Source organism: Lissotriton vulgaris, chromosome 10, assembly GCF_964263255.1.
Source record: "Lissotriton vulgaris chromosome 10, aLisVul1.2, whole genome shotgun sequence".
Classification (NCBI taxonomy): domain Eukaryota; kingdom Metazoa; phylum Chordata; class Amphibia; order Caudata; family Salamandridae; genus Lissotriton; species Lissotriton vulgaris.
The window spans coordinates 884,811,979-884,837,653 of record NC_141698.1 but is presented as its reverse complement, the minus strand read 5'-3'; the positions used below and the strand labels follow the sequence as shown (position 1 = coordinate 884,837,653).

At 43.4% G+C, this 25,675-nt stretch overlaps 1 protein-coding gene across 1 annotated transcript in view; it reads left to right on the top strand.

The window, feature by feature from the left end:
- LOC147688945 (ATP-dependent translocase ABCB1-like) overlaps positions 1-25,675 on the top strand; it is a 1,419,218-nt gene that overhangs the window by 907,184 nt on the left and 486,359 nt on the right. The window lies entirely within an intron of this gene.

The following is a 25,675-nucleotide window of genomic DNA, read 5'->3' as shown; positions in this document are numbered from 1 at the left end:
AATACTGAACTTTCAAAAGTGAAACCTTATGTCCATGATGAGCCAAAGGCAGCAACAATATAACTGTAATATCTCTGCAACCTTGCTCTGTGTTGGAAGCAATAAGGAGATCGTCAACATCCTGCACCAATGCATTGCCTGTTGGAAATGAAATGGAATGCAATTGATTCTTTGAAGCCTAACTTTAAATACTTGGGCTCTCAGTATAGCCCTGAGGAGCTTGACAGAACCTAAAGCTTCTTTCAGCTTGGGTGAACCCAAACAGATATCTGCTATCAGAATGAATAGGAATACTGAAGAACGCATTTTTCAAATCAATGACAGAAAAGAATTTAGCAGTGGAAGGAATCATTGTCAAAAGTGATGTAATGTCTGGGACCACTGGAAACTCAGGAATTACTATTTTGTTAACTTTGTGCGAATCAATCACGAAACGATAAACATCTTCATGATCATCAGGGGAACCTGAGGGTGGCATTTAACAATTAGAAGAATGGGGGTATTAGAAATATTGGCAGACGTCTCCTCTACCACTCCCTTCTTAATCAAGTCTGAATAATATGCAACAATGCTTGCTCCCCGGCCTGGGGTATTTTATACTGAAGGATACGAGGCAAAACAGCATTAACTTTAACCTGAATCGAAACCGGTGGGATATGCAGCAGTCCCACATCTGTATCACCCGTCGCCCATACAGTGGATGGTATGTCAGCAAATTCAGCAGGAAGAGGGAGAGACAAACACTGTCTAGTACTCACATTTGGGCCCATCGTCATGTAAACACCTTCCGGGGAACAATAAATCTTAGCATGCAATTTTTTCAACAAGTTGAAATCCATCAAATTCTCACCACAATTAAATATTACCAGAAATGGTGAATCCACTGTAAATAGACTAGCAGTTAGTGCAAGGTGTCTTGAAATGGGGCTTACTACTGTACACCTGCAAAACCTACCAAAACATTATTATGGCCAGACAAAGCCGCCCCAGGTACCATATTTCGAGAAACAGAACTTTTTGTCGCGCCTGTGTCAACCAAAAATTCCTTATTGATCCTTGCAGTTCTGCTGTTACATAAGGTCCACGCTGGTCTACAGGTAACGGAACTGGTCTCTCATGCTGTCCCTGGCTGTCCTAGCTATAGGACATTCTTGTCACTCCCTCTACATCATAATCATCATGATAGTACTGTCCATCATGAGGGTTGTCAAAGTAATTATTATCAGAGCAATCCTGTATGGCTGCAGCATTCTGAGCCCTATCAGCCCCACCAGCTCTACCATCCCATCCACCAGAACCTCATTCTCTAGGGACCGCTACCCTCTGCGAAACCACAGGGAACTCACTACGCCAGTGACCCTCTTCCTTACAATACGCACAGTGATTCTGCCCCAGAGGCATTGTATTTGGTAGCTTACGAGTATGTGGAAGCTTTCAGGCAGAACCACCACGTCCTCTACCATTCCCTCTAAAAGCGTGCTGCAACAACACTTTTTTATTTAAAGGCTAATTATTTATGCTTTTTCCCTGTCCTTTCCTTCTCCTCATTGTCTCGATGTTCATAATATTGAGCCATATTCAAAATAACAGAAGGGGAAGAGGTGGACCAGGTACTCTCAGAAGCCTGTAGACGAGTCGCAATTTCAAGAAGCAAATTGGAGATTAATCTATTAACAAACAACCAAACACCTCCCTCAATAGACAAACTGCCCACTATAATCCAAAAATGTTTCCTCAAACTGAGTGAAGAAAACAGACACACGCTCATCTTTCTTCTGTCGGCAAGCCGACAATTTATCCCAATCTACTTTTCTTGGCGGAATAAGAGAATGCATATGTGTAATAATGCGGCCTGGCAATGCTAAAATTTCCACTCCTGGCTTATCACCTGGTTTTCTGTCCTGGTCCCATGCTTTAATTTGATCCCAAGTACCATCCAACTACCCAACATGATCTTGAGTAGGGGTCTCCAAACCGGTCCTGGAGGGCCGGATCCATGCCAGATTTTCAAAATTACTACATGTATCTCAATGGGGATATCCAAAAAATCTGGCATGGATCCGGCCCTCCAGGACCGGTGTGGAGACCCCTAATCTTAAGTATGAACATGCCTCCAAATATCAACCAGAAAAAGAAGACCAAAACATGTTTAAATATCAGCAAGCGTCATTACCAACGAGGAAGCAGCTTCAGTCAACTCAAATGAGTCTTAAGGGACAAACCCTCACTTCCTTTACACTGTGTATAAACCCATTGTTCCTGAAACCTGCCTGCTACTGCCGCTTGAGTAACATTACCAAGCTGATCAGTTAACTCCGGTATCTTGAGGTGATATATGGGACGGACCTCTCTCATCGGAAACTGGGACAATGTAGTAGGACTCTTAACATGCAACCTGCCCCTATATGCGACTATTGTGGTAATGTTGCTAAAAACCTGACCTTTGTCCATACCGTTAGTATACACACGATCTTTAATGTTAAATAAAATTTGTGGCACATTATCCCCAAAACGTTGCTGCCAAAGACTAATTAACTTAGAGCCCATATGTTTAAGGGCATGTTATGTTATGTTATGTTATCAACATTTATTTTGCGCACAGATGCTCCAGCTAAGGAGCGTCCTGGCGCATGGAAAAGGTGGACATGCTGCTGTATAAAAAGGCTCAGGATCTTTTATCACTCTCCAAACATCCTCCACACTGTAAATGGGATTACAGCCCCACTGTGCAGATTGATCAGCTACTACCTTCTTCTCCTCATCTCCCACTGCAGACTATACGAAAGGGCCCATACGCTCATGAAATTTTGGTAAGTCTCTCTCCTCGAGCCCACGAACTGGTGTCTCAATGCTTCCAAATATTGAGGGATGAAGAACCAGAGAAGGAGAAGCAACAGAAGTAACAGGCACAATTGTAGCTGGCAGTTGCGTCGCAGGAGTAAGAGCTGGAGACAGGGATGCTGAGACAATAGATGTGGCAAGAGTACTAACAGACACCATTGCCATAGACATCAAAGAAACAGAAGAAGAGGAGGAGCAGGAGCCAAAGCCACAGCCATTGAAACAACAGCAGTAGACACCGGGACAGAGAAGACAGCTGTAACAGGCGGCTGTGATGACACAGGGACAGTAAGATATATCTTTTTCTTAGCCTATGGAGGTGGGGGTTGAGTATGTAACAATTCTTCCTCCTGAGACAAATATGATTTATCAATATGCAATCGAACCCTCCTCTCTTCGCATTCAACTCTATTTTCCTGTTTTTCTTTATCATATCCTACAACTTTCTGAGTCAGCGTCTGCATTTTCCCTTTCCGGGCCGCCTTCTCGTCCTTCAGTCATCTCTGCCTAGCTGCCTTCTGCTACGTCCTAATAGAATCAAATATAGACTGTCTACTTTGTCTCTTAAATAAGTGTTCCCGTAAATACCCAATCTTTTGTTCATCAAAAGGGCCCATTAACGGCTACTGCAACTCAGCATTGTCACTAGTATATTTGTACCAAAATGTTCTTAAAATAATGCGGCCAAGACCATGCTACACGTACATATCAAAATTTCGAGTGCCTTCTGGAGGACCAACTGAGCTTCTTCCAATTGAGCATCTGTAGAGCAACAATGACAGCACACAGAAAACAGCTTACTGATCCCAGGCATTCTCAAAAGAAAAACAAATTTACAATTCTATGCCTGGTAAAGCAATTGCAAATGCTTTTGTCCCAAAGACGGTCTTCAGACCGTACCAAATCCAGACCAAAATGATACGATATCCACCAAGAACCAAAACAAATGTGATATATGCAGGTCTAAGCGAATTAATTCTCCATTGCCTACTCTTGCAGACCAAACAGTCAGATTCAAGGGTCTCGCCATTTAGGACTCCAGTCGGGATGACTACTGGGCAAGGCACCGTCCGGCAGCATGGATGGAGCATCTGTGAGCAATCAATGCTTCTCATACTAGGTTCCCTGAACCTACCCCCGTACGCGGAAGGAGATGGGTCACTCACCCGAAGGAGTCCCTGTTTAGGTGCCAGTGGAAGGAAGTGACCCGATTGGGGTAACCATGGTCACACAAGACCACCTCTCAGCCTTTCATACCAAATGAAGAGACAGTAGTGAAGATAAACCAATATCTGTTTATTCAGATTACACTCAGAGCGGAGCCCCATCTGTCCAGTCTCTAAGGAGTGCTGCAGAGGAACTCACTTCAGCAAGCATAAAGATTCATTATGCACATTTCAGAACTAATGAAGGCACGCCCACAGTGGAATTTTCCAAGCAGATACAGCGGAACTGTGGAATACAAAAAATAAGTTTAGATTCTACAGCCCGGTACACACTATCTAGCAGTCAGGTCATTCTGCCTGTGCAAGCCACTAGACAACTAGCAGAGGGTTTCTATCTAAGGGGAAAGGTATGCGTTAATAAGAACAGTGTATTTATTACCAAAGCACAACCTATCCTTGGAGAAATAGAACCTAACTGAGGCCTTTTCTCAGAAATAGCAGAGTATAAGTTTGGATTGTAACCCAAAATGGCGTCTACATATAAAATGGAACAGCGAATGCTAACATACATGTAATAGTGCATAAGTAGGATTATTTTTCTTCTAACAGTTTTACTCGACCGGCGGCTTCCTCAACGCAAACAGATGGTTTCTCAACATGAGCGGTAGCAACCATCCGCAACCCCCGTGCTGAGAAGGTAAGTGGTCAAATGTTGGATTTCCCTTGCTCGCACTCACCAATTTACCCTTGGTGAGCACAAGCAAGGAAGAAACTCTGCGGAGCGGCGATTTTCAGAACTCAGCAAGGTCCGTGGAGTGTAGATTGTGAAAAACTCTGCAAACTACGAGAACCAAGCAGAGTTCACTACCCAAGCTTGCTTGATACTTACACTAGCCTGTCCCTAGCTAGGAAACACAAACAAGCCACTTTTACTGGGAAGGGATAGTATGATCAATTTTATTATTATTTCTAAATCCCTGGCACAATTGATCATGGATTTTACCATCTTGTGTAATAACTTAAGTGACCATACTCCTCTGATCTTCAAACTCACATTGGATGATGTGTTGTAACAACATTCCCAGATTTTACCCACAACTGGACATGCATACTAAAAGGGCAGTTCTGAGAAAACAGGCAAGTATTAACTCAAAATCTCCGTGCTATAACCTAGTGAGCAAAAATAGAGATGATCTACTGAGTTCATATGATGCTATCTGTGGGACAGTCAATACCCTATTAAGCATCTTTGGTAACGGTAAAATCCTGGAAAAAAGTGATTTGATGACGTTTGTTCAAGTTCCCTCCATAATTTAATCCAGGCACTTCAGAATAAATCTCAGGTGGCAACCAAAGTAAAATTATTTAGAGTTAGGTACAAACAGGCAGACAAATCAAGAAAATAAATGATCAGGCAGGCTTCCTGGGCACCACTAAGTGAGATGTGAACAATACGGTTGTGGGAGGGTCTAAGGGGATGTTTACCGACCTTGCACAGCTATAGCCCCCAGATAAGACAGTCTACAGAAACAAAAAATAGCTGTGGGTCAAGACACAAGGGAAATGAATGCTAACTAAGTACCTGACTGCCAACTCAAGTGAAAAATCATACACAGAAATGTGAAGAGGACATGTGAAACACAATCTAACTCCTGTACGAGGAGGTATCTTCAGATAGTAAAAAAATTCCCATCAGTTATCGACCGATACCGCCCTAGTCATCATTTGGGATCCTTTACACCGGGCATAAGATAAAATTAGAGAGCACTGAGGAAAATACGTTTAATCGTTACCTCTAAATGATCCCAGTAGGTATCAGCTGTATTCTTCAGGATCGATTTTCACTACTGCTTGAAAGATGATAAAGGACCGGTTTCTGGCATTCCAGCCATCTTCAGCCCGGCTTGCTTGAATCCAGTGGCAAAGTGAGCACGTGACTCACGTCTGAGCATACCCTGCCACACTTGTGGCGGCCAAAAGCGGTACAAAAGAGGGTGGTAATGGGCGGAGCATCTGGACCAATCAAACACTCACACCCAGTCAAAAGATCTGGGTTTTAATAATAGGAGAATTAACACACCTAGGAAACCCAGGTGAAATTCGTTTTTTATTATTTTCCTTTATCACCTTTCAAGCAGTAGCGAAAATCGGTCCTGAAGAATGCAGCTGATACCTACTGGGATCATTTAGAGGTAACGATTAAACTTATTTTCCTCTGTGCTCTCTAATTTTATCTTATGCCCGGTGTGAAGGATCCCAAATGATGACAACGAGGTATCGGTCGACAACTGATGGGAATTTTTTCACCATCTGAAGATACCTCCTCGTACAGGAGTTAGATTGTATTTCACATGTCCTCTTCACATTTCTGTGTATGATTTTTCACTTGAGTTGGCAGTCAGGTACTTAGTTAGCATTCATTTCCCTTGTGTCTTGACCCACAGCTATTTTTTGTTTCTGTACACCACTTAGTGAGGCCAAAAGTAGGAAGCACACATCCCTTTTTTTGTAAAACTGTCAGTGCCAACTTTTTTAGAGAAAGTCACAACACTATTGTGGATACTGTCATGCCCTCACACCAGTGGACAGAACACTTTTCTAAGCTTCATCAAAAATGTGAGTCACAATCTAGGGGGAACAATGTTTCCCATGATGCAGGCTTAAACTGTGTGGCTTTCCCAATGATCACCATGAATGAGGTAGTTAGTGCTATTAACCAAAGTCCTAGACACAAAGCTGTGGGCCTGGATGGGTTACCTATTGACACCTTCAAATATAAGATTGATTTATGGGCACCTCTTTTAGTAAATGTATTTAGAAGTGCTATGGTGACTGGGCCCCTACAGCAATGGTCACACTCAGCTATTGTCTCAATTTCTAAGAAAGGGGACAGGGGTGATTGCAAATGTTATCACCCTACCTTCCTGATCAACTCAACATTTACGATCCTTGGTATTGTCTATTAGATCAGTTGAAGGCACAGGATTTGACTTTTGACAGGGGTTGGGGACCACAGAAGAAAGATTGAGTGTTCCTCTCATAATAGACAAGTATATGAAACTCAATAATGTTTGCCATATCTGGCTTTTATGGAGCTCAGCTCTGTGTTCCACTGTCTTTATTGAAAGAAATTATAGGACAGAAGGATTGAAATAGGGGCGGATGGGGTTCGCTGGTGCATTTCCTAATTCAGCTACATACCGATTTGTCTGGATGGATTAGGCATGACTATAATGGAGAGTGCATGACCCCTTTTTAAACAGAGTGGAGCGTAAGGAAAGGTTGCATCCTTGCTCCTATCCTTTTTTGTCTCCTCATCATTGAGCTTGAATCCTCTTTGTTGAATGTTATGGTTGACACCCCCAAGGTAGGAGATAGACATCTTCCTGTCGTAATGTATGCAGATGACTGTTTTAATGGGGAGAACTGCAGTAGGTTTACAGAGGTAACTTGATTGCTTAGTTTACTTTATGAATGATCTGTATTTGGCACACTATGCCACAAAATGATATTTTATGGTATGTAGATGACAGGCTTGAAATGTGAAGTCTCACTTTGGTAATAATTCCGAATTACTACATGTATCCACTTCTACGAATTTAAGGATTCCTTTAGATGATATAGGTACATGGTCACACCTAGTGAAAGTAAGAAAGCACACCTGGAACAGTCCACACAGCCCCCAAAACGTGTGTTGCCCGGGACGGGCCGTCGGCCCCTCCTTGCTATGCCACTGGGTTCATACATTTCAGCTGCTGCCAGGTTAGGAAATATGTTGGTAAAGGAATTTAAATGTACATGATTGAATAAATTAGTTTTAACTCCCCATATTTGCAATAATGTATCTTTTTTAATCTGAATTTTTCTGTCATTTAATTCTTTAGTATGTTTATTGTTCTGATTTACTAACATACTTATCGATTTAAACTCATGTAGTATTTTAATTTGTTGATGCACTTTTGTGGCTTAAAAAGCCAAATAAAGTAAATTTAGAAACTTGAAACTAAAAAAAAAAAACTCAGTTCAAAATAAACACTGAGAATATATTCAAGCTGACTTCATGATCACATTCCAATGCATAGTGGCATTAATAGACGCACATCTTATATTTGCCATTTATATTAAGAAATCAGCATATGTACCTTTATTTATTTATTTATTTATTTATTTATTTGTGGGTTTGTATCGCGCTTGAATCGACTTCTTCCGGAGTATCTCTGCGCCCAAAAAACACCAAAAGCATGGTCAAGCAGTCAATTGATAGCAAAATTTATTCTGAAACAGCAATGTTTTGAGCTTCTTCCTGAAGCTCAAATGTTCAGGACATTGCCATAAAGCAAGGGGAAGCTTGTTTCATAGAGTAGGACCGACTACCGATAAGGCCTTGCCACCTTGTCTGGCCTTTCTCACAGCTGGCACTCTCAGGAGAAGCTGGTTACTGGACCTAAGGGACCGAACCGGATTGTATGGAATGAATTTATTTCTCCAAAGCAATGGCCCTAATCCATTTAGGCTCTTGTGGATTAGACAGCAGGTCTTGAATTTTATCCTGTTACAGACTGAGAGCCGATGCAATTTCTCCAAGAGGGGTTTAGACGGTGTCCTAGGGGGGCATTTAGTACCAGCCTGGCAGCAGTATTTTGAATCATCTGGAGTTTGGCCAATACTCCATCATTAGCCGATAGCAGGAGGCCATTGCAATAGTCAAAACGGCTAAGTATCAGAGTTTGTACCAGAGTTTTCCTGGTGAAGTCAGGTAGCAAGGGAAAGACCTTGCACAGTAAGCCAATGACATGGAAACAGGAACCCACAGTGATGTTACAATGCTGTTTAAGAGAGAGTTCCTGATCCAAGCGCACACCCAGATTTTTAACAACCAGCTTAGGTTCTGGGACCGGGCCAAGATCTTGCGGCCACCAGTCCGGGGTCCATAGGATCTTTGCTTCCCCAAAGAGCATAACCTCCATTTTGCCTACGTTACATTGGAGGCAATTAGATGTCATCCAATTTGCTACCGCCTTCATGCCATTGGAAAAAAATGTTTTCACCTCGTCGGTAAGAGTTTTAAAAGGAAACAGGAGCTGGGTATCATCTGCGTAGGATACCGGGATGAAACCGAACTCTCTCAAGATTCTAGCCAGGGGGACCACGTAGATGTTGAAAAGAGTTGGACTCAAACAAGAGCCCTGTGGCACCCCCTTGGTAATTTCAGTCTCCACCGAACGAAATGTACCCATGCTAACCGATTGAGTCCTGTTTGATAGGAAACTTCTTAACCAGGCCAGTGCTGTACTCACAAGACCAATCTTAGGCAGCCGTTCGAGCAGAATCTTATGGGATATAGTGTTGAACGCTGCCGACAAGTCTAACAGTACCAGGACTAGCGAATGACCTCTGTCCTGGTACATATGTAGATCATCCGTCACTGACAGTAGCGCAGACTCCGTACTATGCTTCGGCCTAAAGCCAAATTGCGAGTGAACTAGACTGCCGGTCTGTTGGATGTAGCTCGAAAGGGGGACTACAAAAAGGGAAAAACCTAGGGTGCACAAAGGCCACTAGCCACAAAAAAGTGAGATAAGGAATCGGGGGAGTACTAGACCACCATGGCACTGGGCCCCACCCTAGGTCATTAGAGATTATTTCTACTCCGGGGGTAAATTGGGTTTTCTCTGCCAGCAGATATGTCATTACTATGCTTACAGAAACCCCCGTTTTCTCTCCCTTGCCATCGTGAACGGCTGCAGTATTCTGACTCTGGCTAAGGAAACCCTTGGCATTTCTGAAACTTATCAACATTTTGGTCTCATTTAAGCAATAACATTTAATAATTTAAACTAAATAGGGTTTGAAATGTTCCATAACTTATTAACTATGATGCTGTTTTATTTTGATGCACATGTGCCATGTACATTAATATCTGAGGCGGATGCATCTGTCTATATCATTTACCCACAGTGAAGTAGCAATTTCTCAAATATAAATATTTTAGTGGTTTCCACTATGGTTTAAATAAAGACTTTGGCCTCCCTCTCCAAGAACTATAAAGAATACGGTTTCCTAAAGAGGTGTGTGAAGTCTGCTAGCAAATAAATGCAGATTGTGTCTTAAACTTAAGAAGTTTCTTGAAGTACAAAACTTATTTTTGCTTTTAAAAAACAGCCTTAGTGCCATTTTGGGCTTGCTGGAAACTATTCCCACTTCCATCATGAAATGAAATGAATTTGTTCTTGTAAAGCGCACTTACACCCCAACTGGGGTTTTCTGGCTCTGTACACATACCGTTGTGGAACCCTTCCTGGCTTTTCTCTGTGAAATTTTCACTCCTGGGAACCCCTAAGGTGAAGACAGGCCTCCCAGCGCTGTTTGGGCCATTGTGGAGATTAACGAATCTATTGCCCAGAGTTGCAGAGTGGGACCCATGATTAGAATAGGCACCAAGGCGAGAATTATCAGGTCCAAGGAAATAGAGCCCAAGACCAACCGGGGTGGGAATTGAACCTCGGTCCCGGGACAGACCTCTGCATCAGGTTCTGCCGCTCTAACCATTGAGCTACACTTCTCCACCCATTGAGCCACACTTCTCCATCATAGTCGGTGAGGGCAACTGATGACACCTACCCGCAGCTCCTAGTTTGTTTGGTCCTTTGCCTAAGGCAATAAGCATGTGCCTTATTTTTTTGCCCAACAAACTGATGCATTGTCCTCTTGATGCACATAGAATTGAAATGTTAATAAAAACGTCTACAGTTTTTATGTAAGAGTCACATGGAACATGTAAATTGTGTGTTGTAAATGTGTATTGTTGTGAGCAGTAACATAAATAATACAAACTAACAAATGATAGGCTGTTCAAGGGTTGCCGTTTAGTATTGGTGAACGTAGTATTTATTTTGTAGACTAATGAGTAAATAGTGAATCTTCTCTGCTATTTACTTAGATTCTGACTAAACAGTAAGCAATTGTTAACTATTTCGCAGCTGCCTTGAAAGTAGCAAAAAAAGTTACTATTTTTTCAGCCACTGACTAACTACTTGAGATTTTCCACTGTTTGGCCATTGGTTGTGAAAATAGCAGAAAAACATCACTGTTTACCTCGCTGCTGGCTAAATAGTAGAGATTCTGTACTGTTTGGCCGGCACCCTTGCAAATAGGAAAGAAACTTTACTATTTACTTTATTTATTTCTAATAAAAGTCATTAGGTAATGTTTGGACAACGCTTAAGCACATAGTAAAGAAGCTACACTCATTTACTGGCTGCTGGGGAAATAGGATAAATTGGGACATATTTAAAAGCTGCAGCATAACTTTTTGTGAGGCTTTGGTGGGGCAAACCACCAAATCCTATTTATGAGGCCACCCAAAGCCACTTTACGTGGCTTTGAATGGCCTCATAGATTTTGAGTAAGGCAAGGCAGCGCAAATCCCTGCATCGCCTTACTCGCTAGGAAGGCGTTCCATATGCGTTGTGGTGGGTGTTCCCACGTAACACCCATGGAGTTTGACGCTTACCCAGATTAACAAGACCATGTAAACATGGGGATGTGCCAAAACCTTACACCTCACCAGGGGTGGCACTATGAGGAGAAATAACTATTTCTCCTAGTTTTGTCCTCTTTCTATGTTTGTTGAAATCTGCAGCACATGCAGAAAAAGGATAAAGCCTCCAGGGATTGTTCTAGGGAAGGAAGGGTCCCCTTCCTGCACAAAAACAATCCAACCAACAACACAGGCACCCCTGCACCACCAAGGGTGTCTGCGTTGGGGCTAGGCTGCCAAAATGACACCAGGGCAGGGGGAAAGGGGAGAAATGCACTGTATTGGATAAATAGGGTGCATTTCTGCCCTTTCATGGTCACGCAGCGTGGCACAGCAAGGTAACTTGCTGCCCTGCCCTGTGCCACAATTCTTACAAATATGCATCAGTATGTACAATTTGGTCAGAAGCAATGCACATAGCAAATACACATACTTATTTACAAGGCTTCTGGTTAAATAGCAGGCATTATGTACGATTGACCTATGACCTTGAACATATTAAACAATGTCACTATTTACATGGCTGCTTCCAAACTGAACTGCAAACATGATGTACTGCTTGTCTTTTGGCATTGGAAATAGCAAATATTTTTCACTAGTTGGACAACTACTGGCTAAATAGCAGACATTATGTAGCATTTGGACAGTGGCCTGGCTAATAGCAAAGAAAATTTATTATTTACCTAGCCACTGACTAACTAGCAGAAATTCTATACTGTTTGACCATCAGCCTTGCAAATAGCATATTAGAGAGTATGTACAACTTGCTTAGTACCTGTGCAAATAGCACAGCACTATTTACACGGCTGCTGTCTAAACAGGTTACATTTTGTGTTATTATGCGTTATGCACTTACCACCAGATGTAACTGTAAGGAAGCAGTGAACACAATTGGCATCCACCTCCTTAAGCAGGTTAGAGTGCTGATCTATTATTATTTAATTCACAAAAACTGGCCACAAATTGCGCATAGACTTTTTGGAAATGAAACAGTATTTTGCAAACCTACCTATGTCCTATTAGTCTGTACACAAAATACTGAATCGCATTGGGTCATGAAATCACCTATCTAATTAATATTATCTATGCAAGTGGCAATCCGCTGTGAGTGGCTGTAATCATTGGGATTGGGGCCTTCAAGGGACTGCTTACCACCATCCCTACGACCGCATTCAAACAGATTTTTTTTTTTAAAGCTGCAATTTTTTCTTTAAAGGAACCAGTGTTGGTATTATGTTTTAAGTGTTTTTTTTGTTTTGGAAAATGTCAGGGGGAGAAAGCTGTGGTCCTTTGGACCACTGCTTTCTCCAACTGAGGCACCAAACATGAATCCGAAAGGGAAAGTGGATGTAAGGGAGGACCCTTCTCCTTTTCAAATCAGTAACCATCTAAATTCAGGAGCCAGTAGCTCATCAATGGTTTGCACCGGAGGCCACTTTAGTGGCAAAGAGTGTGGAGGCTAGGCCAAGCTGGGGCTCTGCGAGTTCGGGACATCCTGCGACAGAGCTGCTGCTGCTGATGAGCCTGGAGTGCACAAGCCTTGTGTTGTCCATTGTCCGAGCTGGAATTTTGCAAAGCCATGGGCATTGCCAACATCATTGCTTCGAGCTCTGTGCAGTGCCAGGTGGTGTAGGAGAGGCTGTTAATCTGTCTTGACCTCGTCGGAGGTGAGCAGCTGGCACGCAAAGGTGAGCCTGTAGGGAGGATCTAACTGATGTCCCTGAGAGCTGAACCTGGAAGGTGTACTGGAGAGGGAGAGGCCCTGGGGCGGTGAATACACAATGCTGGGGAAAAGCAATATTGCTCTTATTTGTGGAATTACATTTTGCAACCTGTCTGGCCCCCAACGGCAAGTAAGCTGCGCTAGAGCTTTAAGACAATGCTTTACTAAGTAAACTTACCCTTCATTTCTGGCCTTCATAATGCCTGTTCTCAATCACTTCTCTCTTCCTCTGTTGTTTCAGGGTGGCAATCTTTGCCTCTGAGTGTGGTGAATTATTTTTTAGGTACCGTGAACCTTGTTGCCAAGATCTGCTGGGGTGGGAAACCACATCCCCCAGCATCCTTTGCTGCAGCACTGATCTCTAGGGGCCGCAGTGCCATAAATTAGGCAGAGGCTCCCTCAGCGCCGATGCTTTAAACCTTGTTGCCAAGTCCTGCTGGGGTGGGAGAATAGAACCTCTCAGCATCCTTTGCTGCAGCCCGGACCTCCAGGCGCCGGAGTGCCATAAATTGGAAGGAGGTGTCCTGCAGCGAAGGCTGTGCCTGTGTCGTGCCCAGGCAAAGACCGGGCCAAGAGTGAGTCTGCCCACACCTGGATGAGGCAGTGCAGGGCCCTCTCTATTGATTCCTTCATCTGTGATTTGTATTGAAAGGTATTGTGTATTTGGAAGGGATTATAAGGACACTATCCCAAAACTAATTTTATTGCCAATTGTGAGTTGGCCGCTGACTTATTATCTCCCCAAACATCACCGCAATAGGGGTTGTTTTTCCAGAATACCCTTGTGTATCTACCTAGGCATGGGGAAGCAAAAGAAATATCCCTTCATAGGTCCCAACTGGTACGACTCTGGATGGCTTTCTGCAGTGGGCTGTTGGAGTTATCAGTAAAGAGATTGAACTAGCAGAGAGAAGACTTTCCTTATCTTCACCTCCTCTCCCTCATCCCACTTTAATAAGAGACCTGGAGTTTATTGATGGAGAAGGTTAACAGGAGTCAAATTATCAGTCCTAGTTTCACCTAAGGTTTTAATGAATAACCCTACTAACAATCTATCTGATAACCTCCTTTCTCCAGCTCAGAATTTAGACGAAAAAGTACCTATAACTACAAAGGGTGGGAAGCGAAAGAGAACAGAGGAAGGGTAAAAGCTTAGGAAATGGGGTTTTGACCACAAAAATGGCCAACCAGCAACAGGTGAACTAGAGTTAAGCAGGGCAATTCTGTTGGAGGAGGAAGGGGCACCAAGTATCCCTGGGGAGTTTTATACATGCATTGGTGCATATTATGGAAGTTGTCCTTAACCCCATTTTGACCCATTTAGGGAATATTGAAGAGCAATTATTATCTCTAGGGTTTGTTATTAAAGACAGGTGTAGTCCACAGATCTCAGAACAGCAGATAGACATTGACAGTCAAGTCAACAAGTCTTGCCAGCCATCGCTTGTAACTTGGAATCCCATGCAAAAACTGAGTCCCGTTATTGCTTCAGCGACCAATCGTATACATGGAGGAAGGGCGTCTGGTCCTTTAATATCTCCCTGAGCCCCTTCTCGAGCTTTCCATAATGTTACAAATATTTTGGGAACGAGGAAATCTCCTGTCAATTTGCAGACAATTCCAGCTATTTCTCATGTTAATCCCGCCTCATTTACATTTTCCTTCTGACAGCACCCCATATACTATTATTCTTGTGGAAGTTCCCCCACTGACAGAAGGGGCAACTGAGGATTGCCAAAGCCTTATTAATAAAGCAGCACAATGGTGTATGAGAAATGCTAATCCCCCACTTTCCATTCTTGATTAAATACTAATGGCACGCAGAGTTCAGTGGGTTGGCCGTCCTCCTAAAACAGTGGAGGGAGACTGTGTAGTTAAAAAATAATCTTGATCACGTTCGGTTTATTTTGATGCACTTGAGTAAAATGGGTCCACAGACAGGCAATATAAGGGTACGTCCCCGGGGATATTTGTATCCTCCCCCACCTAGTTTTGCATCTGGCCCTACCTTCGGAAACCCAATCCTTATTAGGCAAAATGGCAACCAGAGATTAATGCCAAAATGGCCTCTGTTAGCCCCTTTTGCCCATGCAAAAAGATTTGATGCTTTATCGGGGTAAATGGATCTGGATTGAGGTAATCCTTTAGTCCTGCCAGAAGTCCTACGTAGTGGGACCAAAGTTGCAGAGTTTTGGTCCATAGATCATCAAATAGGGGTCCAATTTGTGCCCAATGGCTTTGATTCTCAGTGTACTTGTTTGCATCTGGAACTTTGCAGGAATCAACTTGAAGTTGAAGAACAAAGACTTGGTAATCTTTGCCTCTGGCTTTGATCTTTTATGTTTGCAGGAGACATGGTCAGTAGTGGATTTTCATGAAAATGGCTTCCTTTCGTTTTGTATTCCAGCAGTCCCTGTTATTTCTCGGTAAACCGTCAATACTCCTGGGCCTTAAACATCTCTCTCTGTGAAAATCAAAACTGTATGCTCTTGCCTAATTTAGGCCTAGTGAACCAGTTAATCATTAAATTTTGTTATGATATTTTTCATCATCGTAAATCACAGGTAGTGGATAATTTGGAGGAGGAAATTAGCAAAGTAACATCTCTAAGACTTCTGCTATGTATTATGTGGTTTAGGGATTTCAACTGTACATTTTGAGTCTGTGGGTTGGACAACAAGGATGATTATCCATAGTCTCATTTCAATCATTCTATTTATGGGAATGCATTAAATAGAATTGTCACCTTATATGAATTGTCTTTTTTAAGTGATTGTGTAAGTGCTTCTGCTGGGCAATGTCTGATTTATGTGGGGGGTGGGTCATGCTAGTGTCATTGATTTTATGTTAATATTGAGTCATTTTGTAAGCATGGTTGGGGATTATAACGTCCTTTCTCACTGATCTCGTGAACATAATCCTCTAACAGTCTCTTTTAAAATACAGAGAGGGAGGTCCCAACTGCTGAAGTCCCTGTTAGATACAGTGTTAATCAAGGTATCAGGGTAAAATAGGATTAGATAAGCCCACGAGCCTTTGTTCATAAAATAAACTGTAAAAAATGCACGCTTATAAACAGTTGTCTAACCCATGAGAATCCACGCCTGTTATTGTACGGGATTTTCAAACCTTGTGTGCGGCTATCTCATCTGAACTTACGATCAAATGTTATCCCCTTAAGGAGAAGTCCCTAGCACGCTGGTTTAACAGAGCCTGACAAAGCTCACAAAGACTTAAAAGGTGCCCTTTTGGCTAAGGCATGAGACAAAGATTTAGTGAGGGTCCTGAGGTATAAATACATAGTCCTGATTAAACAGAAGAAAGAGGAGTTGAGAAACTGAGACTTGGTCAGATCTAGAGGGAGGAAGGTCTCTTAAAGACATGAAGACGTTTTGGGTCGTCATTTAACACCCGGTGTTTGATAAAATGGATTCCCTAATTCTAGGAGACACATGGGTGGCACATTTTACAAAAGTTTTTAATCCTGCACATAAGGTGGATGCACTGAGTGACCAGGAACCTGAAGGTACCCAGTGTATGAAACAAGCAATTTCAGTAGAAGAGGTATAGAATGCAATTCCTAAGGGTATTTTCCTCAAAGCTCTGGGTCCAGATGGGATTCCCATTGACCTTTTTAAGTAAAATAGTATCCTTTGTGCACCAATGGTAACAAACAATTTTATAGCTGCTGTCCTTGGACCCCTGCCAGCCTCGTAGAAAGAGGCAATAGTGGTCCCAGTTTTTAAAAAGGGTGACAAAAATAATCCAGGGTGCTATAGAACAACAACCGTAAAAGTAATGGGCAGGGTCCTGGTCTGATTTGAAGACTGGGCCTCTCCCAGTAATGTGTTGTAAAAAAATTCGTTTGGTTTTAGGCGAGGAATCGACACAGTGGAGCAGTGCCTCAATCTCTCACTGATTGCCAGTAGATATGTTAAGTCCATGAAGAGCTCTTTACATCTTGCCTTCTTGGACCCACTATGGCCCCAATGGTGAGAAAACAAAACCCATTTTTACGATGGAAGGGGTTTGTCAGGGCTGTATTCTGGCCCCATTCCATTTTCCTAGCTACACCAATGATTTAGAGGCGCACCTTTTGGAGAAACACTTTGATTATACTAACATAGGCTCTGATTGCATCCCAACACTCTTATATGCAGACAATGCTGTCCTCATTGCTAGGGCTGAAAATAGCCCACAAAAATCCCTTGATGCATTTGTTGGCTTTATGACATCACTGGATCTAAAAGTTAATCACCAAAAGGTGTATGTCATGGTCTGTGAACCTAAAAGACCGAAGTGTAGAACATTTGCAATCATGGTGGATATAATTAAAAAAGGCCAGCATGTTTCCTACCTGGGAATTTTCTTCAACTCTCAGCTTTCATGGGATTTTTTACTTACTCTAAGAGCTCTGGAATCTTCTAGAATAGTGGAGACACTTTTTCATTTCACTGCCCAACTGGCCCAGAAGCCAGGTAAGGAGTTGTTGACTCTTTATAAAGCGAAATGTCTATTGATTACCTCAAGTGGTTCAAGTGTCTGGGGTTAAAGCAAATGCTCTGAGCTCCAGGTAGTTTAGAATAATTTTATTAAAAGGATATTGATCGTACCCAAAATTGTGTCAATTCTCTTTTGCCATTCTGAATAGGAGCTGGAACAATTTGATGATAGACTTGCCCTTGCTCCTATGTTGCGATGGGTAAAGTTTTGGGTCACCCCCAAACTGGAGTTCACAAGATCCATTATTCAAGATTGTCTCTCCATCTCTAAAGCTGATTTTATCCTACTGTTTAGATATTTCAAACATACCTTTCAAGATCTGGGTCTAATTTCTTTCTTTTTAATCTGTAATAATGCTCCACTAAGTAAATCCATGATTACAGCTGCATATGTCTCAAGGTCTAGCTCATATCATCTGCAAGTCTTGAACCAGCAGAGATCATTGATTCAATTAAATATCAGAGCCCTCACAACCCACCCTCAATTGTATTTGATTTTTTCAAGAATCAGCAATTGAGATTCTACTTGACTAGATTTAGCTTCTCAGTGCACTTTCTGGTCGCTTTTCCGCAGCACTGTTGTTGGTCTAATAACCCTAAATTGTGTCCATGTAACAATATGACATAACAAATTACCATACATTTTGTTTTGTTCTGTCATTGAGAGACATATTTTTATCTCCTCTGCTGAGGGCTACACCCTTGTTCTTACATAGAAGGTTTCAACTACCTGCTTTCTCTGGAGTCTATTGATATTTGCTCTGTGGTTTTAAACTTTATTGGAGGTGCCATTGTAATTAGAAAGCGGTATGGATAAGGATGGGTAGATGCATTATGAAATTGATTGTTTTTAATTATTGACACTTCTTATGCAGATTAACTCATAGTTTTTATGTATTGAGGACCATTTTATTAATGTTTATATAGTATTGATGATTGTATATGGAATGAATGCTGGCATTGCTGTCTTTTTAAATTACACTTAGTTGATTTGTTTTCATGATGAAATATATTAATGTACTTTTATGATTTTTTAATTAAATCGAATAAAGCTTGTTTCGATTTGAGTCAAAAATATTTTCCAACTGATAAGAAGTATTTTGTAAATAATGTAAAGCACTTTTGTGTCACATACCTTGTGATTTTTTGACATGAGGACCATAGTGCAAAAAATGACTTAGATGCAAGTACTAACGTATAGCTCTACAACTCTTCAATCTTTGAATGTCTCCAAGCACTCTGACAGACATGGCACAGAAAGAAAAGACACTCCATTACACCATGAGCAAGTCACAGAGACTTTACAGAGATGTCTCATGCAGCACCAATGTACCTACTCATTTAGTTTACCTGCAGAAGTGACTTGTGATAAGGTGACTAGAACCTTTTCAAGACTAGATGAATCTGTTTACTCTTCTTAAGGTACGTACTCCCTCTTACTCATAAAGATATGGGAATGTACCAGGGATAGATATATTACCAAAAGGCTCCCTGCTATTAGATCATCTCTTTTTCTGCAATAAATCAGTGCATTGTGGAATCACCAAATCTAGTTCATTTCAATTATACAAATAAGACTAAAACAAGTGAAAATAATTGTGAGAAATGTGGTTATTCATTGAATGGGTGGGTGACCCCGGTTCACAGCAACAGACAACATTTCTGTCAGGATGAAACACAAAAGTCACTAAATTAACCTGCCTTAACCATCTGGTAGTTTGGCACTGAAACAGTCAAGCTTATTGTAGAGGCAATGTATAAAGTAGCAACACAGTACACAAACAGCAATAAAGTCAAAACACATCACAAGAAAAATCCTACATCAATTTAGAACAACAGAGTAGTTTTTAATAAATTGACACCAAAATGGCAAAAATCCAATCAGTAGAACCAGGCTCATGAATTTTTAAAGTGAAATCTAATAGCTAAAGGGTTGAAGCGCCAACTGTGAACATCTAGTAGATAGATGAGCAGGTTGACCCAGTCTACTGTCAGTTATTAGAGCAGTTTGTAGCCAAAAGATGTATAAGTCCATAGTTTTAGATTTGAGCGTTATGGGTACCTTTAACATTATAACCAATTATCCAGGGCCCAAGAGGCAACACTTGGGGGTTTAGGATTCACTCAGGCTGGGTCCAGGTGCAGGTTCAAGATGTTTGGAGCCTTTTATGTCCCTGAGGCTCTGCTCATGAGGATAGCAAACTAGCCCTTGGAGCCACTCTGGTAGTCCTGGGTTCAAGTGATAAAGCAGGGATCAAGCAGCAGGGCAGACCTCTGAGGGTTCAAAGCAGTCTCCAGACAGAAGAGCAGGTCTTTCAGGTGCAACAAATCAGTCTTGTGGAGAAGCAGGCCAGAGCAGCAAGTAGTCCTCCTAGAATGCTTCCACAGCTCCAGAAAGTGACCTGCAGAGTGGTTTTGAGGGACACTTTTTTATAGCTGGTGCCTTCTTTGAAGTTCCCTGACTCCCCTGTCCATGCTCCAAGCTGGCTGTAGGGACACCTCAGTGGGGACAAGTCCTTGAAGGCAGGCCACAGCCTATTCAGTTGAAAGAGGGGCTGTGCCTCCCTTTGCCCCCATCCTGCCAATTGAAGGGCCCTTCCTACACACCTAGGGCCAGATGTAGGTATTCAAATACCGGTCAGAAACGGCCAAAAATACAGATTTTCGGCCGTTTCCGACCGGTATTTGGATATTGAGATGTAGGGGCATCTTAAATTACCGAATTTGTAATTTTTCCGAATTTGTAATTTTTCCGATTCAGTAAAATGCCGAATTGGTAAAATTACTGATTTTGTAATTCAACATGTAGGTAGCACTGTAATCAGTGCTACAAGGGGGTTTAAGAATTCGTTATTTACCACCAACTAGAAGTTGGTGGTAAATAATGAAAACCCTTCAAAAATATTTTTTTTTGCTTTAAAAAACGTGCCATGTTGCAGACATACATGCCCTAAGGGCATGTATGTCAGCAACATGTGCACCCATTCACAATTGAGGGGTACATCTGGCCCTAAATCTCTCTAATGTTTCACTGTTTGGGAGGATTTACCTAAGTCCAACTGCCTACTGCACTCAGTCATGTGACATACGAGAGGCTGCAGGGACCAAATAGCAAGAGCAGGAAAATGCCAACTTTCTAAAGGTAATAATTATCAACATGAGACAACCCATAAACCAGCTGAGACCTGGATACAATTAGTAACATGCGACAATGTCTTGACAGCTAATAGTTATGCACTCATTTACAATAAGTCAAAAAGAATTACCAAGAGAAAAATAATAAGAAGAAACATCTAAGCTTGAATATTGCTATTTGAATTTTCAAAATGGGAACAGAGATAACTTAGAGACAGCATTAATGTTACTCTGAAAATGTGTGAAGAGTATATGGTGGACACGTACTGGCACATGCATCAACAATGCCATTTGCGATTCCTTATTAGTGAAAATTAAGGATTCGCTAATAAGGAATAGCAAAAGGCTATGCATGTAGAAATCGCAAAAAAAAGAGCAATTTCTAAACATTCCTGTAGGCCTAGAGGCCCATAGGAATGAATAGGAAGACATTCTAAATTTGTGATTCTCAATTAGAGAATCGCAAATTGAGAAAGCAATTTTAAGGGTGCCAGGGTGTCAAAAGAACTCCCTGTTGCACCCCTGAAATCTGCATATGAGTACAGCTTGCACACACACATGCCCTGTTTGTAAAATGGAACTTTGAAAAATTCACTTTAGTGCTTTTTTCAAAGTTTTTGCAAATTACCATGAAGTTCAACTTCATGGTAATTTGCTCCCCCTATTATCGAAATCGTTAGTTTTTTTACTTTAATGCAATGCATTTAAGGAATCTCAATTTGCGATACCTTAAATGCAATGGCAATTTAAGTAATCGCAATTTAGAAATTACTTAAATTGAGACTTTTACATTTGTGATGATACATTCCAAATGCAAAAATACCGGTCGCAAAGGGGCAGATTCTGAGAATCTGCCCATGTGCGACCAGTTTTTGCTTTGATGCATGTGGGCCATAGTGCTCATGTCTGTGTTTTGGGAGGCCTCCAGGCTGGGAACATCTCTATTTTGGCCAGCCTTGTCTCCACTTAACCCCGTCCTCAAGGTGTCCTGCAGAGCCATTCCCTGTATGGCATTTACTGGTCTTGATAGGTATGCCTGTTGCAAAGCCCAAATTACTTCACTCAGGAGATAGTGGTTGTCCCCCAGCTACTATTGGATACAGCTATGTCATCCAGGTAAGAAGCAGTGAAGGCCCACATCCCAGCCTCTGGAAGGTGGAAGGGGAATTCTTCAGACCAACGGGCATTACCTTAAATTAGAGGTGGCACACTGGGTGGAAAATGCTGACCTCTCTTTAGTCCCCTCAGTTAGGGCAATCAGCCAGTACCTTGAAGTCAAATCAAAGGGTCTCAAAAACGTGGCAGCCCCTAATCTGTCAGTGTGCTCATAAACTCTGGGGATTAGGTGAACATCGGTCTAGGCACCTGAGTTAAGCCCCCTGCACTCCATGCATGACCTGAGGTCTGGGGCTGTGCGCGATAGAACAGCTTTGGGTATCAGCACCACTGAGCTGAATCAGGTACTACTGGGGGGGCTCAATCACTCCTAATTTCAGCGTCAGAGAGACCTCCTCCTTGATGTTTACCCTCACTTTGTCAGACAGCCTATGCATTTTGTTTTTGATAGGCAGGATGTCCACATTATCAGTGGCATAGGTATGCAAATATGTAAGTCCAGGAGTGAGGAAAAGCAGTGAGGCAAACTCTCCCAGCAACAGAAAATAGCCCACTGTTGTTCTATGGTCAGGGTGGTGGAGAGGCTGACACCCTCCACTGTCCCATATTTTTCTTTAGATGACAAGAGATCAATGTGAGGTTTGCTCTCCTCTTGTTCCCTATCATCACACCTAAAGCATGGTGATTGCAAACCTCTCATAATGGCGTTTGAGGCAACTGAGATGTAGTATCCTTAAATGGTTTCTGGTCACCTTGAGGTTCACCAGGGAGATGGTCTCCTCCCTTTGCCTCACTCTCCTCACAGGGTCCAGTCCAACAGTCTTGGAGGACTGGACCACTATCCATTAATGTCAGATGTCCCAACGCGCAGCGTCCACGCGCTACGGCCCCGCCGAAGGTGCGCCAAAGGTAAGCCCGTCTACGCCCGTCCGCGCCTGGACCGCGCCCAGCGCCAGACCCCCTGGTCCCCGCTCCACCCACCCACCCCGCATTACATACGACGCCACCACCCTCCTAGCCTTTAACCCTGGCCTACCCCCCAACTGCGTCCAAGCCGCTCCTGGACACACCCATGGACCCTTCTCTTGCTACTCCTGCAAGTTCAACGGCACCAAAACCAACTCCTCTTCCACCAACACCATACAGAGACCTGACACCAACCACCTAAAATGAATCCTGCTCAACACACGCTCGGTCCACAGACACGCCATCGACCTCTGGAATCTACTAGACACCATCTCACCAGACGTCGCCTTCCTAACAGAAACTTGGATGAATGCCTCTTCAGCCCCAGACATCACCATTGCCATCCCGGAAGGATACAAGATCATCCGCAAGGACCGCATCAAGCAAACAGGAGGAGGCATCGCTATCGTCCATAAGAATTCCATCCGCATATCAACCAGCTCTGACGCCAACCTCGCCAGCGCCGAACACCTCCACTTCTAGATCCACGCCGACCCCAAGACCATACTCAGAGGCACCCTCCTCTACCGGCCTCCAGGACCCGGTGCACAATTCAGGGACGACATCACTGACTTTATCACCCCACACGCCCTCCCCTCCGAGGACTACATTCTATTGGGAGACCTCAATTTTCACCTGGAAAAGAGCAAGGACAGCAGCGCCACCACCCTTCTGGACAATCTCGCCAACCTCGGACTCAAACAACTTGTCACTACACCCACCCACATCGCAGGTCATACGCTCGAGCCCATCTTCACCTCCAGCAAACATGTCTCATTCAGCCACACCACAGCTCTTCATTGGACGGACCACAGCTGCGTTCACTTTACCTACAATAAGACCACAATCCACAACCACCCTCAACCCACCCTGCGAAGAAACTGGAACAAAATCACCATCGACCAGATCTCCTCATCGCTTCTTCTAAACCCCCCCGCCCACTCCTCAAACCCCGACCAAGCAGCCATTAACCTCACCCAATGGCTATCCAACAGCGCCGACATCCTAGCACCGTTGAAAAAACGTCAAATCAAACCAGGCAGCAAAAACGCCTCCTGGTTCAACGATGATCTTAAGAAATCGAAGAAACTCTGTCGATCCCTTGAGAAGGCCTGGAAAAAAGACCCAAACACCAGCACCAGAGACGCCTTCAAAAACGCCACCCGCAGACACCACCAACTAATCCGGGCTGCCAAGAAAGCCGCATTCAAAGACCGACTAGATAACAACGCTCACAACAGCAAGGAATTATTCAACATCGTCAAAGAATTTACCAACCCATCAGCCAACTCCAATGACATCACCCCCTCCCAAGCCCTCTGCGACTCCCTAGCTTCCTTCTTCCACAACAAAATCGCTGACATCCACAACAGCTTCGACAACCGACCCGGAGACCAACCCACCTAACCTGCTGCAGGACCTTCACCCCCCTTGAACATCCTTAACGACTGGAACCCAATCTCCACTGAGGACACCATCCGCCTGATGAACTTCATCCACTCAGGTTCCCCAACTGACCCATGCCCTCACCACATCTTCAACAAAGCAAACTCCATCATAGCACCACACCTCCGAGATGTCATCAACTGCTCCCTCAACTCCGCCACCTTCCCGGAAAGCTGGAAACACGCGGAACTCAGCGCCCTTCTGAAAAAACCCACAGCTGACCCCACCGAACTCAAAAACTACCGCCCCATCTCGCTTCTTCCATTCCCGGCCAAAGTCATCGAGAAAGCCGTCAACAACCAGCTCGCCACCTTCCTCGAAACCAACAAATCCCTCGACTCCTCACAATCCGGCTTCCGAGCCAAACACAGCACTGAGACCGCACTTATCGCAGCAACAGACGACATTCGAACTCTACTAGACAATGGAGACACAGTCGCCCTCATCCTCCTCGACCTCTCCGCTGCCTTCAACACAGTCTGTCATAACACCCTTCTACAGCGCCTAAGAAACGTCGGAATCCAAGGAAAAGCATTGCAATGGATCACCTCGTTCCTCACCGGAAGAACCCAGAGAGTCCGCCTCCCACCATTCAAGTCAGAGGCCTCTGAAGTCATCTGCGGCGTGCCACAAGGATCGTCACTCAGCCCCACCCTCTTCAACGTTTACATGAGCCCCCTTGCGGCCATCGCTCGCCAACACAATCTCAACATCATCTCTTACGCTGACGACACTCAACTGATCCTTTCACTCACCAAAGACCCTAACACCGCCAAAACCAACTTACACGAAGGAATGAAAGAAGTAGCCGAGTGGATGAAGCACAGCCGTCTGAAACTGAACTCAGACAAAACTGAAGTCCTCATCCTAGGCACCTCCCCCTCCGCCTGGGATGACTCTTGGTGGCCAGAGGCCCTTGGAAAACCACCCATCCCGACGAACCACGCACGAAACCTGGGCATCATCCTGGACTCCTCACTCTCGATGACCAGACAAGTCAACGCCGTTTCATCATCCTGCTTCAACATTCTTCGCATGCTCAAAAAAACATTTCGCTGGATCCCCACCGAAACTAGAAAAACGGTCACCCACGCACTAGTCACGAGCCGCCTGGACTACGGAAACACCCTATACGCCGGTACCACAGCTAAACTCCACAAAAAACTCCAACGCATTCAGAACGCTTCAGCCAGGCTCATACTAGACATCCCGCGCAAAGAACACATCTCTGGTCACCTGA